Source organism: Vulpes lagopus, chromosome 21, assembly GCF_018345385.1.
Source record: "Vulpes lagopus strain Blue_001 chromosome 21, ASM1834538v1, whole genome shotgun sequence".
Taxonomy (NCBI): domain Eukaryota; kingdom Metazoa; phylum Chordata; class Mammalia; order Carnivora; family Canidae; genus Vulpes; species Vulpes lagopus.
The window spans coordinates 32,792,546-32,811,480 of NC_054844.1; the positions used below are offsets into that span (position 1 = coordinate 32,792,546).

Here is an 18,935-nt window from a genome sequence, read left to right on the forward strand (position 1 = left end):
TCTATTTCTACATCTTTATCCCCCACCCTATTCTAGCCATTTCCTTTACTATTGTATAGAGACTGACTTTGCAGAATTCACTCTTACTCTTGAATTGCCAGCTGAAGTGATTTGTGCATAGTTCTCATATTCCTGAAACTCTTTGAAGTAGGAGACATTCTTATGAAGCTCTTCATTATAACACCTTTTGTTTTTGGCTTCATGATCCTATTTTTAACTTCTCATGTCCCTTCTTCGATCATACTTTTTCTTTCTCTTTATTTTTTGGCTCACTTCTCCCAGTCCCAGATTGTTCCCACCTATGTTCTCTCATTCTCTTGGCTTTAGCTCTTAAACACTCTATGGAAATGACACCCAAATCCTTAACTCTAGATTTGACCACTCTTTTAGCTTTAGGTACATATTCTCAACTTGTCTTTGGTTTTTCCACCATATGCATCCTTTGAACCTTAAAAATAAGTCATCTTCCTTCTTCCCCCAGACTCTACCTCCCAACCTTAATAATATATTTATATATCTAGTCAGTCATGCTATAATGTTCAGAGTATCTTTAATTCCTATCTCCTTTTTCATTCTCTTTATCTGTTTTTATGGAAAAAAAAAACTATTCCCAGGACTTAAAAGCAAGGAAATGGCTAATGCTACATATATAGAATAGGAACACAGAATTCCCTCAAGTCCTTAACATTCCAGGTGGCCATCTAGGCACTGAGTTCATTCAGTATAATGTAAAAGAACAAGGTCTTTAGAGTCAACTCGGGATTGGAGCTGTCATATATGACACATTATTGTGAATTACAAAAAGGTTGCTTCTAAAATATATATCCTTTTATTAAAATAAATAGTCATAATACTGACTTTGGAAGACAAAATTTACTGTCACCTGTGGAAAATTTTACAATAAACATACAAATCTATACCATCTATGTCCTTATATGTTCTAGGGGGTGCATAAATTGCACAGCCAGACATAGTAGCTCTAAGTATAGGACTACATTGTTCAAATCCTGGCCTTGTAGTTTAGTAGCTATATAACCTAGGTAATATACTTAATATCTTTAAATTTCATATTCATGACCTATAAAAGGTGACTAGTAACACTATCTCTTTCTAAGAGTGTTTAGCAAGAGTAAGTAAGGAAAAAGTATATATATATATAGTATATTATTTAATATATAATAATAAATATGTAATTATATGTATTTAATTAGAAACTTCAAATTTACAGATATTCCCAGTCTACTCCTTCAAAGGCACATTTCATTATAAGATGCCCAATTGTGAAATTCTTTACACTAAAGAGTTTTTGGATTTAACAGCTTGCTATAAGTCATTAAAAATTTTTGTCTTTGAGAATATTTCATTTGAGGACATTTCAAAAGAACTAGAGGAACAGTTGTCCTATTTGTCTAATGACTAAAGGTATAGCCTAGAACTTAATGTTTATAACTGAATGTTGCTGCCAGCTATTTGGACAAAACAATGAGAAGGCTTTTAGCACACTACAAGAAAATGTCTTGGCTTCATCATTTCTGTGTTATGATCATATTTTATTATTCTCCTATTTCAGGGTCAGCAAACTGGACCATATCCAGTCCATGTACAGTTTTGTAAATCAAGTTTTATTGGGACACAGCCATACACATTCATTTATGGATTGTCTGGACTATTTTCCCAATCTACCAACCAATGGTAGAATTGTGGAGTTGTCACAGAGACCTGTTGGTCCATCAATCATAAGATATTTACCATCTGGCCCTTTATACATAATGTTTGCTGACCTCTGCCTTTTCAAACTTTTGAAATATTAACTCACTTGAACTTCCATTTTGCTCAATCTACACATAGAAAAAAACAAAGATTGTATTGATCTGGAATATGGTGAGCCTTATTTTTTCTTCCAAAACATCTTTTATTAATGAACAGTGGAAAGCTAGTTGCAGTATGCTGCTTTAAACACATAGAGTTACTTAGGTTTTATTAAAAACAAAATAAGACAAATGAAAAAATCCAAAGGCAGAACATCTTGTTCCTTTTACCATATATTACTGGCATTATCTAGAAAATGCTTCCTATAAGAAATAAGCTTTTGAACTGATTTTTTCCCTTCTTTTGACATGAAAAAGTGATTATGAGGAAAATCCCATTTAATAGTTAGAAGAACCATCTATTTGATGATATATTGAGTAACTTAGTTTGTTGTTGAAAACAAATTTGGATTGGAACTTGGGGAATTCTATTAGTACTTACTTTGTTCATTAAAGCAACTTATCCTTCAGAAAATCTATTTAGTACTCAATTTCCCATCTGTTTGTTTTAAATTACTTACTTCATTCTGTGTATTACTTCTCATTCTTTAAAATGAATAAAAATTTCACCCTCCTCACCTTTTTTTCACCTGCCACTTAAAACAATTCCAACAAGGAGACTGATAATTTAAAAGCTAGTTGTCTGGTGTTGTTCAGATATATAGATACACCTAAACGTATAATTATTTATAAAGCACAAAATTATACATTTAAGAAATTTATTATTTTTTGTCAAGGATTCCAGTGTCCTAAATACCAATAAATATACATTGGACTTTAATTATAAGTACATTCTCCAACAGTTTGCCGTCACTTAAGACATTTTTATAATGTTTTACACAAGTCATGAAAGTTAAGTTTTTCTGCCATTAACTGTGAAGAGATTAAGAAATACTTTGGGATCCAATATAGTAAACTCTCAAAGTTAGGAGAAATGAGAGCAGAAGTGAAATCCCCTTTTAAAAAAAAATTTGATTTTAAAAAGTATTTCCACTGATACCAAATTAGAGCTACAATTAAAGTACAACAAGATTTATTTTTATACACAAACATAGTTTAAAGCAATTGTATTCTGGTTTCTGCTCCTTGTCATTGTTATGAGGACTCATTTTAACTGGAAATATGAATCTCCCTAAAATCATTTTAAATATAAGGAGTTTGAAGTTAGAATTTTGTCTGTATTCCTAAAATCTTCTGGATCATATATCTTTCTTCTGAAAAGGCTTCAAACCAAAGAGTAAACTATATGTATCTTCTATTGTAGACTCAGTCCTGCTTAAAAGGTACCTATTCTAGGAACTATAGTTTATTAGTACAGCGATATGGATGGAAAAAGATGTTTTGTACTCTTATTATACCAAGAACTCTGCTCACCAAAACAAACAGTATATTCAAGTATATTAGAATTTGAAATGATTGGAAGCCAGTTTGGAATGTTTATATGCAGTAAGTACAGCCTAATTTGAAAAACATAGTTTGGGGAAAATTATAAGAAGTTAGAGTTGGACAAGATGATCATGACGAGCCACCTGCTTCACAGTTTGTGTAAGATGGAACTACTGGAAAGACTTGTTGCGTACACATCCCAGTTGGGAAAAGGGATAATAAAATAACTGATTCTAATTTAAATAAAATGTAGAAAAGAGTCTACACATTAGTGTGACCAATTAGTCAACTTCTTTTTTTTCCCCTTTGCTTATTTGTTTTGTCTCTTAAATTCCACATAGAAATAAAATTTTCTTTCTTAAAGAATTTTATGCTAGGATGATAAAAGTCATTTTTCTTTATGAAGATGGTATGACTGATTAATGAATCAAGCTTTGTCTTACACTAGAAAGCAATCATATGATCACTAGTAAGGTTAGCTCTGTTAGTAAGAGCTGTCTCATTCATAAACAACTAAAAGTAGGAGCCAAATACATGAAAATAAGTTGGATGTGAAACAAATTCAAGATCCTTAGAATGTAAATGAGCAACAAAATGAATGGTAAACTTAGGATATAACCAATGACTATATCAGGCCTCTTAAGCCATCTTTGCATGAGCAAAGCATTAGGAACAGGTGAACTCACAACTATATCTGGGACAAAAGCCTCTGATGAGACAAAGGGGGAAAAATTTCACATAAGCCACCAGAAGACACACTAAAACTACACTCCTGCACTTGGGTCTCTATCCCATTGTACATTTATCTTGATCATTCAAATTAGAAAATTTAAATCTCAGTTCAGACTGAGCCATTGAATATGGCCCTGTTTGTCTATTGACTATGTGTCAGAGATCCCTGGATAAACTCTCCTTTCCTTTCCTGAGGGTTCCACTGGAAACAAGTATATCCCTCCATGTGTAGGAATAACAGGGAAGTTTGAATCTTATTATTTTGTTATCTTTTATGGAATAAGGGAAGAATTGTCATTGTTATTCCTGCCTCCCATAAAATTTATCATCAGAATTAAGTACTGGCACACGAGAACCTAGAGCTAACATCAACGGGTAAATATAGCAGCATAAAAAGTCATAAATTTAATTATCTCTGTGTGTACACTTTGTCTTCTCAGTTGTACTCTATTACAGTCAAATGGTTCTTTATTGATTTGTTTAATGCCTATTTACATTTTCATTTCTGCATCTGATTTCATATTTTCTTAGGAGATAAGAATAACTTTCCCTTGGAGTGGCAGCATAAATGATCAAACTAAATGAGTTTTGGAACTCTACTGCTCTCTTTTCTGTTCTCTTTTTTCTACTATTTTTCATTAGTCATCTCATGAGATTAAATATTTTTTTAGCATGCTACTTGGGTGCAATTTTGCCTTGTCACTTAAGAAATTATTAATCTTTGATGTTCAATTTTATGACAAAATATCTTAATTGATTTACTTTTCAAGTCTGCTGTAATTAATAAAATGTGTCCAATTCTTGAGGAAGACATTTATAATGCTTCTGCATGAAAATACTGAATAATAAAAATATGTCTGGAAAACATTTTTTCTCGCCAGCCCATCACATGTTTCCTTCCCTTAATTAAAAAAAGGGGGGGGGGGGTTCTAGAATGCTAACTCTGCTTTTTTAATTGACTAGACGAAAGCCAATATTACCTTCCTCCATCTTATTGAATCCAATGAATGTTCTCCAGTCCTCATGATTTGCACTCTGTAGCCCATTTCCACACTCTTAGTCCATCTCCACCCTTCCACAGATCCTTCTTCTTGGCCTCCCTAATGCCATACTGTCTTGGACTTTCCTGGTTTCTTTGTCTGTCTTCAGTCTTCTTTGCTGGTTCATTTTCCACTGCCCATTTCTTACCTGTCTGCATTCCTCAGGTTTCTGTTGTTCGTTATTAGCCTCTGTTCTCATTTTCCCATCTCTTCTGCCTTATGCAATGTAGCCCAGACTTTAGCAGCCCAGGCTATGTAGACCAACTACTCAGGTTTCCTCATGTGTATTAGTTTGCTATTGCTGTATATCAAATTACCACAAACTTTGGCTTAAGACAATACTCATTTAGTATTTTACAGTTCTATAGGTTAGAAGTCTGGGTGGATTTCATGAGTCCTTTGCTTGGGTCTCAACAGGCTGAAATCAAGCTGTTAGGTAGGACTGAGGTCTCATCTGAGGCTTGAGGTCCTCTTCTAAACTCACTGATTTTGGCAGAATTCAATTTGTTATGATTATAGGACTGAATTCCCCATTTTCTTGATGGCTGTTGGCCAAGGGTTATTCTCATGTCTTAGAAACTGCTCCCAGTACTGTGCCATGTGGGCCTCTGCATAGGCCTTTTCACACTTTTAATCTCTGATGTCAGAGAGCACCCAGTTTCCTTCAAAGGGATCGACTGATTAGGCCAGGCCCACAAAGATCTCCCTTTTGGTTTTGTTTAATTCAAAGTCAACTGATTTGTAACTAAATCATGGGAGTTATATCCCATTCTATTTATAGGTTCTTCCCCACATAGGAGAAGAAATTGTACAAGGTGTGAACACCAAGGGTTGGACAGTTGGAGGACATCTTAGAATTCCGTCTACCATACCTTAGATCTGCCATTTATTAGTTGGGTGAATTTGGGCAAATTATATAACTTTTTTGCGTTGTTTTTCTTAACTTTAGGGTGGGATAATAAGCAGAGTTCTCTTTATGGAGTTATTGTGAGAAATAACTGGATTATAACATGTAAAACGCTTAGAACAGTGACTGATACATAGTCTGCAAAAATTCAGTTATCATTATTAATCTATTTTTCTCCCCATAGATACTGCATCCATTCCCATGGCTTCAATGTTATCAGTATTTTATGACTTCCAAATTTATACCTCTAGTCAAGATCTCTAATCTGAACTTTAGACAACTATAATTTCCTGATTTTCCTTAGGAAAATAAGTTCAAGTTCCACTTGAACTTATTAGATATACATGTGTCTCTACTTGTATCTAATAAGCAATCTAAGTACAATTTTTCTAAGTCTAAACACATTATTTCACTTGCAGACCTGATCCTGTTTAGTAATTCTTATTGTACTAAGTAGTACCCCTTCATGAATTTCCTTATTCTTCTTGATTTCTCTTTCTTTTCCTACTATGCATTCATTAAAAACAATTTTTTGGAGTATCTACTGTGTGGCAGAAGATATAATGGTCAGTAAAACATGCAGTGTCTGCCCTCATGTAGCTTACAATGAGGTGAGAGAGACTGATAATAATCTATCTTCCAAAACTTATTAAAACAAACCAATTTTATCAGTTTCAGTTTCATTTGCAAATATTCTACTCAAAGCCACTATCCTTCTTACCTTAATTAGTGCAATAACTCCTCACCGGATTCCTATATTCACTCTTCTTTCACTATCATTTCCTTCACTAGAGCTACCCTCTTCAAGGAGCTCTAACTACCTCACTCCTCTGCCTAAATCTTGTAGTAACCTCCTGTAGGTATAATATAAAAACTAAACTTCCTCTAGCCTGCTATGGCTCTGCCTAACCTCACCAGCTTTGTGCACACTTACTTATTGCTCCTTTTCTGTGTGTTATCCTTAACAGCCTTCTTCTTGCTTCTCATCAGTGCCGCATTCCTTCCTGCATCAGCACCTTGTCCTTTTAAATGGAAACTCCTTTTAAATGGAAACTCTCTCCTCTTTCTGCCCGTCTTTACCTGATAACTCTTAGTTCAAATTTTAGTTCTTTCCTTTATCCCCTCAGACTAATTCAGGATCCCCCTTGCACTCAAAGTACTATATAAGCCTTCTTCATGACATTTAATGTGGTATATAGTTATGTATTGATTTGAGTCATTATCTGATTAACATCTGCTGTCATTCTGGGAGAAAGATGTTTGATGAAAGGTCTAAAGGACTAGCTTCATTATATATATATTTTTAAAGATTTTATTTAAACATGAAAAGTATTCTATAAACTATAAAACTTAGCATACAATTTTTGTTACTATTATTTTTGTTAGTATCACCAAAGTATCAGTTTATCCAAGCCTGAGCTAGGTTGAATTTAATCCATTTGAGTTTACTCAAATACTTGGTTTCCTTTATGAAATGTTTACATCTAACTGTTTTTTTCCTCTTAAATTTGTGTGTGTATGAGTATTAGCATGCTGTCTACTAGTTTGTATACATACATAGCATATATACATGTACATATACACAGACACGATATAAGTATGGTGGATATACAGGTTTCTCTAAAATAAATTCCAATCTAGATTTCAGTATCATAAAATGGTACCAGTTCAGCAGTTCTTACCCTGTTTTATTTAAAATGCTAATTTTAATTCAATTCAGTAATGATGAATACGAGGATATTCGGTCTATAAATCATCAGTTGGCTTTCGAAACAATATAAAAAGTCAAATCCCTTTAAAGTGTTTACTGATTTTATGAATGTATTTTACAAATATGCTAAAACTTTACTGCAATGGTCAAAACAACAAACACAAATTTGTAGAGGATTAAAATGCAGCTGATTTTTTCGCGGAAAATGTTAAAAATCATAGTTAAAGTAAAAAACATCTTTATCTTCAAGCTAATTGACTACAGTTTTATAATTATTGATTTGTAGATATCCAATTTGGGTCATTTCTGAAGCTGAATTCAGAAAAATCCTAAGGTAAGCTGTTTACCTGGAGTACGTGTGTGTGTGTGTCTGTGTGTATGTGTATGTTTTAAAGGATAAAAATAATATACTATAATGATATTGGTTCCACTTTAACTTTTTGTAATATTTCTTAATTAAAAAGTATATCAAAAGAGAGAGAAAGAGAGAGGGAGGCAAACCATAAGAGACTCTTAACCATAGACAGAAAACTGAGGCTTGCTGGAGGGGAAGTGAGTGGGAGATGGGATAAATGGGAAATGGGTATTAAAAAGGGTACTTGTGATGAGCCCTGGGTGTTTTTGTAAGTGATGAATCACTAAGTTCTACTCCTGAAACCAATATTATACTATATGTTAACTAATTAGAATTTAAATTAAAAATTTAAAAAATATATCAAAACGTGATAAATTGCTTGATGACTACTTAATAAATGTCCTCTAACTCTCCTTTCTGCTAATACCCATATGAGTAAATCACTGTCCAAATATAAAAAACAATTAGAGAACAATTAATACCAAATAGTGTAGTGGTCAATGTTGCTGAGTCAATAGATGTTAGAATGAACTATCAAATGTGGGCTAATGGGGATGTGTCATAGAATTAATAATAATAATAATACTATTTATTTAGCATTATAATGTAGGCACTCTACTAAACACTTTATGAAATGCTTTATTTCATAAATTCCTCATAAGTTCCTGAAGCCAGGGTATTATTATTCTTATTAACTCATTTTATGATGAGAAACTTGAGGCATGTCTAAAGTATGTGATGGTGAGTGGTATGTTTATCAGCTGAGGTCTATCCCATATCAAGTTTTGGTTTTCTACCACTATATAAACTGCCAAGAGAATATAAGAGTTAGGCAGCATTTTCTGAAGTTTGGATTGACAGGACAATGAGAAGTGAATTCTTTTTGCAGTATGAAGGCCACTTAACAAAATTGTGAAAGATGATCTAGATACACACTGTGCTTGAGTGACAAGTTAGAATGAAGGGCATTTGAGGAAAATGTAATAAAAATTGTACAGCCGGAGTAGATGGAGGTTATGGACCTATTTTGATGGCTAATACTAAGTGATTGTTCCCGTTTCATCTCTATTGTCCTCTAGCTGAAAAGTACTAAACTAGATTTTTGCTGTTGTAGCTGAGTACAATAATCGACAATATGATCAGAGTAACCAGGTAAAAACAACAATTAAGAATAAAGTTATAGAATTAGGAGGGATCATTGAAAATTATGTAGTCCTTTCAAGGCATGAAATGACAGCCTAATCCTGATAGAGGCAGTGGAAATAGAGAGGCATGCTATTACCAGAAGACATGAAAGCAAACAAATATGACAGGTCTTCATGATACAGTTGGCAAAAGGAATAAAGGGGAAGGAAGAGCAGAATTGGTTTCAAGTTTATTCTTATAGCAAAAAAAAAAAAAATGCAAAACTGATGAAAGGGGAAAATTGATAGCAAACTGAAAAAGTTTGGTTTTGCTTTTCTGTACCTGAAAGATCAACGGGGCCCCGCATTCATATATATTATAGGAGATAGAAAGTTACATGAAGAAAAGAAGTGAAGATTCAGTTCTAATTTCATTAAATATATTTTTAGAAAACATTAGAGTGGGTGATAAGTATGGAAGGATTAGTATCAAAATAGAAGCACATGGGGCTGATATTTTATTTTTAATTTTATTTTTAATTTTTTTAAGTTTTTAATTTTAATTCCAATAGAGTCAATATACAGCATTATGTGTAGTTTCAGGTGTACAATATAGTAATTTAAAAATTCTAAACAGTACTCAGTACTAACCACAGTAAATGTACTCTTAATCTCCATCACCTATTTCACCCATTCCCCACCCGAAACCCCAGGAACCCTTAGCTTGTTCTTTATAGTTAAGAGTCTTTTTCTTTGTTTTTTTCTCTTTCTCTTGTTTCCTGTTGCTTCTTTGATTTGTTTCTTAAATTCTGCAAGTGAGTGAAATAATGTACTTGTCTTTCTCTGACTTAATTGCTTAGCATTATACTATGTAGTTCCATCCCTGTCATTGCAAATGTCAAGATTTTGGGTTTTTTTATGGCTGAATAATATTCCGTTATATATTAATATGTAATATATTAATATAAAATATATTAAATTAAGTGTATATTTGTACATATTAAATATATAAAGATATAATATCATATATGTATATGATGTCTTTATCCATTCATCTATTGATGGACACTTGGGCTGCTCCATAATTTGGGTATTATAAATAATGCTGCAATAAACATAAGGGTGCATGTATCCCTTTGAATTTGTGTTTTTGTGTTTTAGGGATAAATGCCCAGTAGTGCTATACTGGACCATACTGAACGACCAGGGTCGTTCTATTTTTAACTTTTTTGGGAACCTCCATACTGTTTTACACAGAGATTGCTCCAATTTGTACTTCTACTGACTGTGAATGAGAGCTCCTTTTTCTCTTTCGAACATTCTTTGGAACACTTGTTATTTCTTGTGTTTTTTATTTTAGTCATTCTGACATGTGCTTTGATTGGTGATATCTCATTATAGTTTTGATTTGTATTTCCCTGATGAATGATGTTCAGCATCTTTTCATGTCTGTTGGCCATCTGTATGTCTTCTTTGGAGAAATGTGTTTGTGTCTTCTGCCCAGTTTTATATGTTTTACTTATGGTTTTTTGGTGTTGAGTTGTGTAAGTTCTTTATGTATTTTGGATACTGACACTTTGTCAGATATGTCATTTGCAAATATCTTCTCCCATTCCATAAGTTGCCTTTTAGTTTTGTTGGTTATTTCCTTCGTTGTGCAGAAACTGTTAATTTTGATGTGGCTCCAATAGGTTATTTTTGCGTTAATTTCCCTTGTCTCAGGAGACATGTAGAAAGAAGTTGCTATGACTGATGTCAGAGAAATTACAGCCTGTGCTGTTTTCTAGGATTGTTACAGGTTTGGGTCCTATATTTAGGTCTTCAACCCACTTTGAACTTATTTTTGTTTATAGTGTAAGAAAGTGGTCCAATTTTATACTTTTACAAGTAGCTGCCCAGTTTTCCCAGCACCATTTGTTGAAGGCACTTTGTCCCATTTTATATTTTTTCTTCTTCTAACAAATATTAATTGACCATATAATTATGGGTTTATTTCTGAGTTTTCTATTCTGTTTATTGATCTATATCTTTTTGTGTCAGTATCATATTGCTTTGCTTACTAGAGCTTTGTAATGTAACTTAAAGTCTGGAATTGTGATGCCTCCAGTGTTTGTGTTTGTCTTTGTTTTTTCAGGATTTCTTTGACTATTCAGGGTCTTTTGTGGTTTTATACAAATTTTAGTATTATTTGCTCTAGTTCTGTAAAAAATGCTTTTGTATTTTTGATAGGGATTGCATCAAATCTGTAGGTTGCTTTAAGTTACATAAACATTTTAACAATATTTGCTCTTCCAATCCATAAGCATGGATTGTCTTTCTTTGTGTCATTTTCAATTTCTTTAATCAGTGTTTTATAATTTTTAGGATCCAGGTCTTTCATCTCTCTGGTTAAATTTATTTCTTGGTATTTTATTCTGTTTGGTGTAATTGCAAATAGGATTGTTTTCTTAATTTCTCTTTCTGCTTTTTCATTATTAGTGTATAGAGATGTAACAGATTTCTGTACATTGATTTTGTATCTTGTGACTTACTGAACTCATTTATCATCAGTTCTATTAGTTTTTTTTGTGGAGTCTTTAGGGTTTTGTAAATACATTATCATGTTTTCTGCAAATAGTGAAAGTTTTACTTCTCCCTTACAAATTTAGATACCTTTTAGAGGCTGATATTTTAAACATCATTTTCAGTTGAACATCTTAAAAATAAAATATAGTTATATAAGTCTGAAAAATGTATGTGATATGATGCAACCTGTACAATAATCTGGCCTTCGATGCCTGACTCTAAACTCTCAAAAGTTTTGTTTGTTTGGGACTTACATCTTTGGCAATAGAATCTTGATTTTTTTTTTAGAAGAAAGTAAATGCAAATTACTTAAAATTGAACTCTGGAAAAGATTTATTTTAATTGCTGACAATATTGATTTTCTTTTATTGGGTATTATCTTGTTATTAATGCTTCAGGTAAAATACAATTAAAATCACTTTTATTTCAGATTAAAAACCTCATTCATTGTGTAATACAACATGTGAATTATATGTTAAACAGAGAGAGAAAGAAAGAAAGGAAGCTGTACCTAAGGTACAAGCTAATTCATTTGGAGTGATGTCCCACTAAGGCTAGCTTAAAATACTATAATATTTTTATAAGGTATAACAGTTTTTTTCTAGAATTAGAAAAAAAAGACAATTTGAAATGAAATTTACTACAGAATTATAAACTTCTTACATTTTAGTAAATATTTTCCTCATAGATTAAATTTGTCAGATAATTATTCAGTACCCAAATTCAGTTCTAAATTCTGGCCTACCATAGTATTTTATAATAGATATACTTTCTCTTTTCAAGATGTTCACAGTTTAGTCTTAAAAATGTGTAAACAAGTTATTTTTTGCATAGTATAAATCCTTGCTATAGAAGCACAAGGTATGAGATTACTACTGGTTCAGTGGCTCAGGCCTGCTCATAAATATCAACAAGGGAATGTAGATCTTTATAAACCTAAAAGAAGATATACTTTCTATATTTAGATTTCAGCTTAATTGTGTTTTTGAAAAATGTAAAGTTAGTACAAAGACTAATAGTAGGCTTTGGATTTTAGAATTTGATTCTCACAAGATGTGATTTTTTTTCTTCAAGTTTAGAGGAGAGTTTTTATATGTTATAATCTATTTTTAGCAAATAGGAATTTAAAATGTGAAATGTGTTGCCTCTGATTTGCTATTTGTTTTTCTTGACATGAATATCATTAAGAATGTTACTTGTTGGGTGCCTGGCTGGCTCAGTCAATTAAATGTCTGCCTTCAGCTCAGGTCATGATCCCAGGGTCCTAGGATCCCACTGCCCTTGCCTTCCAGGCTTCTCTGCTCAGTGGGAAATCTGCTTCTCCTTCTTGTCCTCCCTCTGCCCCTTCTCCCTGTTCATGATCTCTTTCTCCCTTTCTCTCTCCCTCTCTCAAATAAATAAATAAAATATTTAGAAAAAAAGAATGTTACTTGTTAAATGCATTGTCATGGAGCACCAAGACATTTAGGCACATTAAGAAGTTCATTAGAGAGATTCCTGGGTGGCTCAGTGGTTGAGTGTCTCCTTAGGCTCAGAGCATGATCCTGGGGTCCTGGGATCCAGTCCCGCATGGGGTTCTCTGTGGGGAGTCTGCTTCTCCTCTGCCTGTGTCTCTGCCTCTCTCTATGTGCCTCTCATGAATAAATAAATGAAATCTTTTTAAAAAAAGAAGTTTATTAGAAAAGCTATCACTTTGTTAATAGTTTTGCTTAAGGTAATAAAACTTTTCCTATATAGGCAATGAAATGTATTATTTTAATTTATAAAAATAAATTTGGATAGGTTTTAAAAACTATAAAAAGAGTTCCTTTTCTGGCAGTAGTTAAATGAAAAACTCTAAAAATATAACTTTAAAAATGTACTTTTTAAAAAATGCTTCTCTGAGGTGGTAGGAAAATAAAGACTCTAAAGAGAACAAAAACAAATCAAAAGCAGCAACTCTGAGAAGTAAGCAAGGCCAAAGCTGGGGACAGAAGGTAAAGCCTAGGGCTAGCCCAATTTGGAGTCTAATGGAAGAATCTCCCAGGAAACCAGGATCCTTAAGGAAACACTCTAAGATTAAGGCTGTACAAAAAATAAACCTACTACTAAGAAGGTGCACCAAAAAACATGCCCATTGGGATGCCTGGGTGGCTCAGCAGTGGAGTGTCTGTCTTTGGTTCCGGGCCTGATCCTTGAGACCCGGGATCGAGTCCCACATCAGGAGCCTGCTTCTCCCTCTGCCTGTGTCTCTGCCTCTCTGTCTCTGTCTCTGTCTCTCTCTGTCTGTCTCTCATGGATAAATAAATAAAATCTTTAAAAAAAATGCCTATTTGACTTTGACACTGAGTGAAGTAACATATTTGCCCTTTGAATTCAGAACTTCTGGCCAGCATTCACTGAGGTTTGGTGGTAGATTTCACTCGTATGATCCAACACACTTTATCTAATAATTTAGAGTGGTTCGAGATTCATAGTTTGTGGGAGGAAGCAAAAGAAATCATTTACTGAATCTAATAAATAAAAGAAATAATTTGTATGAATCTAAAGTCAATGTTTTCGAGATAAATTTTTAGAGAAATTAGTTAATTCGAAAATTACAAAGCTTATAGAATAAAATGGACTTAAGAGAAGGCTGAAAAAAATCATGACAGAAAATATAATTTTACAAAGTTCTGTTAAGCTGGAATGATCAGATTTGGGGCAGGGGAAGAAATATGTTTAATATTGTATTAATTTTCTACTGTTTCCATAGCAGATCACCGCACACTTAGTGTCATAAAACAACAAGATTTATCACCCTGCATTTCTATAGGTCAGTAATTGAGTACTGGCACAAGTGTCACCAGATATAACCAAAGTATAGGCAGGATGGATTTCATTCTGGAGGCTCCAGAGGAAAATTGATTCAGTTTCCTATTAATTTAACTTGCTTGCAGATTTTAATCCCTAGTAGTTGTAGGACTGAGCTCCTTGTTTTGTTGCTGGGTCTAAGTTGAGCATTTCTTCTAGCTTCCGGTTGCCTCCTCATGCCTTGGCATTGGGTTCCCCCCCTTTTCAAAGCCAGCAATCATATATGTTGAGACCTTCTTATATCATATCTCTCTGACTCCTTTCAGTTAAAGTTGACAGAATCTCTGGTTGTAGAAAATTCTCAAGAAATCTGTGGGTCTTCCATGGATGTCACATAATTCACTCCGTCAGATGAGAGTTTCACCAACAGATCTTTCTAAGAAAATTTCTTCACCATTTTTGGCGTCTGCAGAGATGGCTGAAGGGATCTATGATCACCTCCTTAATCTCTTCAAAGAGTGTTTTTTGCTATTGAATACTCTGATCTTTTGATCTTTCTGAAGAATCTCAGAAAAATAATCTCTTAATTTTAAATAAATATTAAATTCAGAATAATCTCTTAATTTTAGCATGTTTGTGATACATACAGGTAGGCTAAGAATTTACAAAATCATCAAGTCCTGTTTCCTTTTTGTGTAACATCTCCTCCATCAATTTATCTCTCCTCTCTCACATTTTACTCTAAGATGAAAGAAAACATCAGTCTGTACCTCAACATTTCACTTGGAAATTTCTCAGCTAAATATTTGAATTCATAGCTTACAAGCTCTGCATTCCACATAATTGCATGACACAGTCCAGCTAAGTTTTCTGTCACTATAAAAAAAATCCCTTCTCCTCTGGTTTCCAATAACATGTTCTCATTTCCTTCTGAGCCCTGTTGGGCAGTCTTTAATGTCTGTCTTTCTGCTAACAGTCTATTCAAAGAAATCATGACTATTTTTCTTGTTTCTCAGAATTCTTCTAGCCTATGCCTACTGCCTGATATCAAAATCAATTCCACATTTTTAGATATTTATTACAGCAACATCTCACTTCTGATACTGAAATCTATATTAATTTTCTACTGATGCTAATAAATAACTTCAAACTTAATGGTTTAAAACAACACAAATTTATTATTTTTTTAAAGATTTTATTTATGTATTTGACAGAGAGAAAGAGCACAAGCAGCGGGAGAGGGAGAGGGAGAAGTACGCTCCCCACTGAACATGGACCCTGATGCAGGGCTTGATCCCAGGACCCCAGGATCATGCCCTGAGCCAAAGACAGATGCTTAACTGACTGAGCCATCCAGGTGCCCCTAAAACAACACAAATTTATTATTTTACAATTCCGTAGATTAAAAGTCCAGTCTAGTTCTCATTGGACTAAAACTAAGAGTGGTAGACTATATTCCTCTTTGGAGGCTCTATGGGAGTATCAGTTTCCTGCTTACTAAAATTACGGAGTTCAATTTCTTATGGTTGTAAGGGTTGGGGTCCCCATTTTCTTGCTGACTATAAACTGAGGTTTGTTCTCAGCTTTTAGAGCCTGCTGCATTTCTTGGCTCATCGCCCCATCTTTATCTTTCTAAAGCCAACAACAGTGGGTGAGGCCTTTTCCCATTTCATCTCTCTGACCCATTCTTCTGGTTTTCTCTTTTGCTTTTAAGAGCTCACGTGTTTAAACTGGGCCCTTCCAAACAATCCAAGATAATCTTACCATCTCAGGTGAGCTTACCTTGATCACATCTGCAAAGTCCCATTTGCCATGATAAGTAACATACTTGCAGGTCTGGAGGATTAGTTCATGGGCATCCTGTTGGAGGTTAGAGAGGGAGGACAGGGGTGGGCATTATTTCAATACCATAAATATATTTAAGGAAAAAAAGTTTGAAAATATAATCAAGGAACTAGAGAGTGTAAAAATGAGAAATAGTTTTGGAAAATAATCTAACAGAAATGAAAAATATTATAATCAAAACTACAAACTTAAAGAATAGGTTAGTAGAATTGACTCAGCTAGAGAATTTGTGATCCAAATAGTAGCATCAAAGAGAGAAACATCATAGGGAGAAAAAAACGTAGAAATTACCAGAGAATATGGACCATAGACTGGATGATGAACAGAATGAGGATATAATATATCTAATTGATGTTCTAAATAGATAAAAAAGAAATGAGAAGGAGATATTTGAAGAAGTAATTGCAGAGAATTTTCTAGAATTGTTGAGAAATACCTTATCATCATTTCCTGGAGAACAAGGAAAATGAAACAGGATAAATTTAAGAAAATTACATCTAAATACTTAAAAATGAAACTGCAGAATCCCACAGGACTGGCAGCAGCTAGAAAAACAAGAGACTCTGCTCTGCTAAAGGAAGGGCAATTAGGTTAATGGTTGACTTTTAAATAGCTAACATGGAAGCCAGAAGTTTTTGGGATATGGGATCTATCCAAAAGATCCCTTTCTCTGTGATCAGCTTCTGCCTCATTCTACTCACTTCTACCTTCCAATATGTGTTACTGTGAAGGCCGTATTTGTATTTCTTCACTCAACTTTTAAATACAATGTAACATTTCTAATAACTAAAAATCCGAGCATAAATAAATGTATAACCTATTTATTTATTCAGTAGATAATCATTATAAGTCCACTGTGATGCACAGCATACCCCAGATTGTATTCTAGGCATTAGGATATGTATAAAAAACCAAAATACTATCCTTCTGTCATAGTTTCTACTTATATCAATCTTTCATCAATTAGAAATCGTAAGTACAGTCATACCTTTAATCTTATTTGTAAGACGACTTCTCTCATTTGTCACTTAAAAACCTTTATATCTATGTAACTTCTATCTTATATGATTTTTTCAACAATTCTGTAGATGCTCCTAAATGCTACAGTTTATATAGGACTTGGCAGCTATCATCAATCAAAAGTAATTTGTTTAGCACCAAATCTGTGCTCACTATTCTGCTTGGCACTTTCTAAACACTGGGAAAAACATTACAGCCCTAGTGTATTTTTCAGTGTCATTAAAGCCTATTTATTATAGTAAGTCTTGGCAGACTCTCCTTGTTTTATCTGTTACACAATTGAATTATTTTGGATGTTTAATAGCTTGAGTTCCTCATCAATTATATTAGAATGAATTATAGAATACATATTAAAAGCTATTGCTTTATTTTTCAAGCATGACTAATGTAAGATTATCTTATGACTTTTTATTCCATTTCATCAGAACAAGAATTCCTTCTTCAAAAAAAGGAAATCCAGGATGGCACAGGGGATTTAGTGCCTGAGATTCAGTGAAGAATAAAATAAAATGACTGTAGCTTTTCATAATGAAAACATAAGCTTTATTTTCTTTCAGAGTTGCACAATAATATTTATCTGGAGTTTAAGAAAATGTTTTACTAATTATTAGTGAATAGTAATTTACTGGGTCTTCCTAGATATATAGTTTTATCTGGAAAATATATAATTTCTTGTGACATCTCTTGTATAGCATAGAATATTAGTGTCAAACAGGATTGGTTTGCATCCTAGCTTTGCGATACTAGCTATGACTCCTCAGACAAAGTATAAATCTTATCTGAGCCTTTATCTCATCATAAAAAAAATAAAAACAACTGGAATTCAAATGCAGTCAGATCTCTTTTATATTTTTACATAAGTCTGAATTAGTATGCCTGTATTAGCAGGAAGCCCAACGTCTCCATCTTCAAATCTTCTCTATGCCCACTTCCATTGCCCAAGATTCCCAGAAAACTACTCCATCAAATATGGGCTGCCCTGTTCCCAAATCCCAAGCAGACAGAAAGAAGACCATCTGTTGCTTTCTGTCATTACACATGGAGCTAATGTCGAAAACTAGTTCCCCAGTACATTACAAGTGATGATTTTGCACTGCTACAGAAAATGTCCTGACTAAAATAAATCACTGTACTTTCTTTCATGGGCCTCATGATTCCATTTGTCATCTAGAAGAAGCTCAGACATTGTTCCTGCAATATCCACTGGCATACCATAGCCAAGACAGGAGAAAGATTCTCAGCCTCAGCCTTTCCTCAGGAATCTCTAAACAGTGGTTCTGAGCTTGGGTTATTATGGCCATACTCTCCCTTGCCTCATGGTGATCCCTTTGAGGCTCCTGGTATCCTTTCCTGCCAACAACCTCAATTAGGAACAGAAATACTTCAAAAAGTTTCCAATAATGTTAAGTCACAAAAGGATGATTCTCTGACCCGAAATAACCTCTTGGAAAATCGATTCAGTGATCCTCTTTTAGAGGAGTGAGCCGTAATTTAACAGGTCATAAAAGGTCCTACTGTTACCTTTCCCCAGGGAAGTAGGTACCTTCAGGTTACTAGAGACAAATAAAATGACACTTTAAAAAGAAATTCTTTCCAGATGACTTTTTAAGTTCACTAGAGAAGGTTCTCCTTCTCCTTTTAGAGTCAGCCTCAGCAGATACATTATGAGA

At 33.7% G+C, this 18,935-nt stretch overlaps 1 protein-coding gene across 3 annotated transcripts in view; it reads left to right on the top strand.

Moving 5' to 3' along the window:
- The window catches only part of CNTN1 (contactin 1), a 348,668-nt gene that overhangs the window by 78,343 nt on the left and 251,390 nt on the right, over window positions 1-18,935 (top strand). For 2 of the 3 annotated variants that reach the window (XM_041736681.1, XM_041736678.1), the window contains exon 2: window positions 7,871-7,918. The exons of the other annotated variant lie outside the window; for it this stretch is intronic. The gene's annotated coding sequence lies outside the window, so the exon portion shown is untranslated. The remainder of the gene's footprint in view (window positions 1-7,870; window positions 7,919-18,935) is intronic. 3 annotated transcript variants of the gene reach the window in all.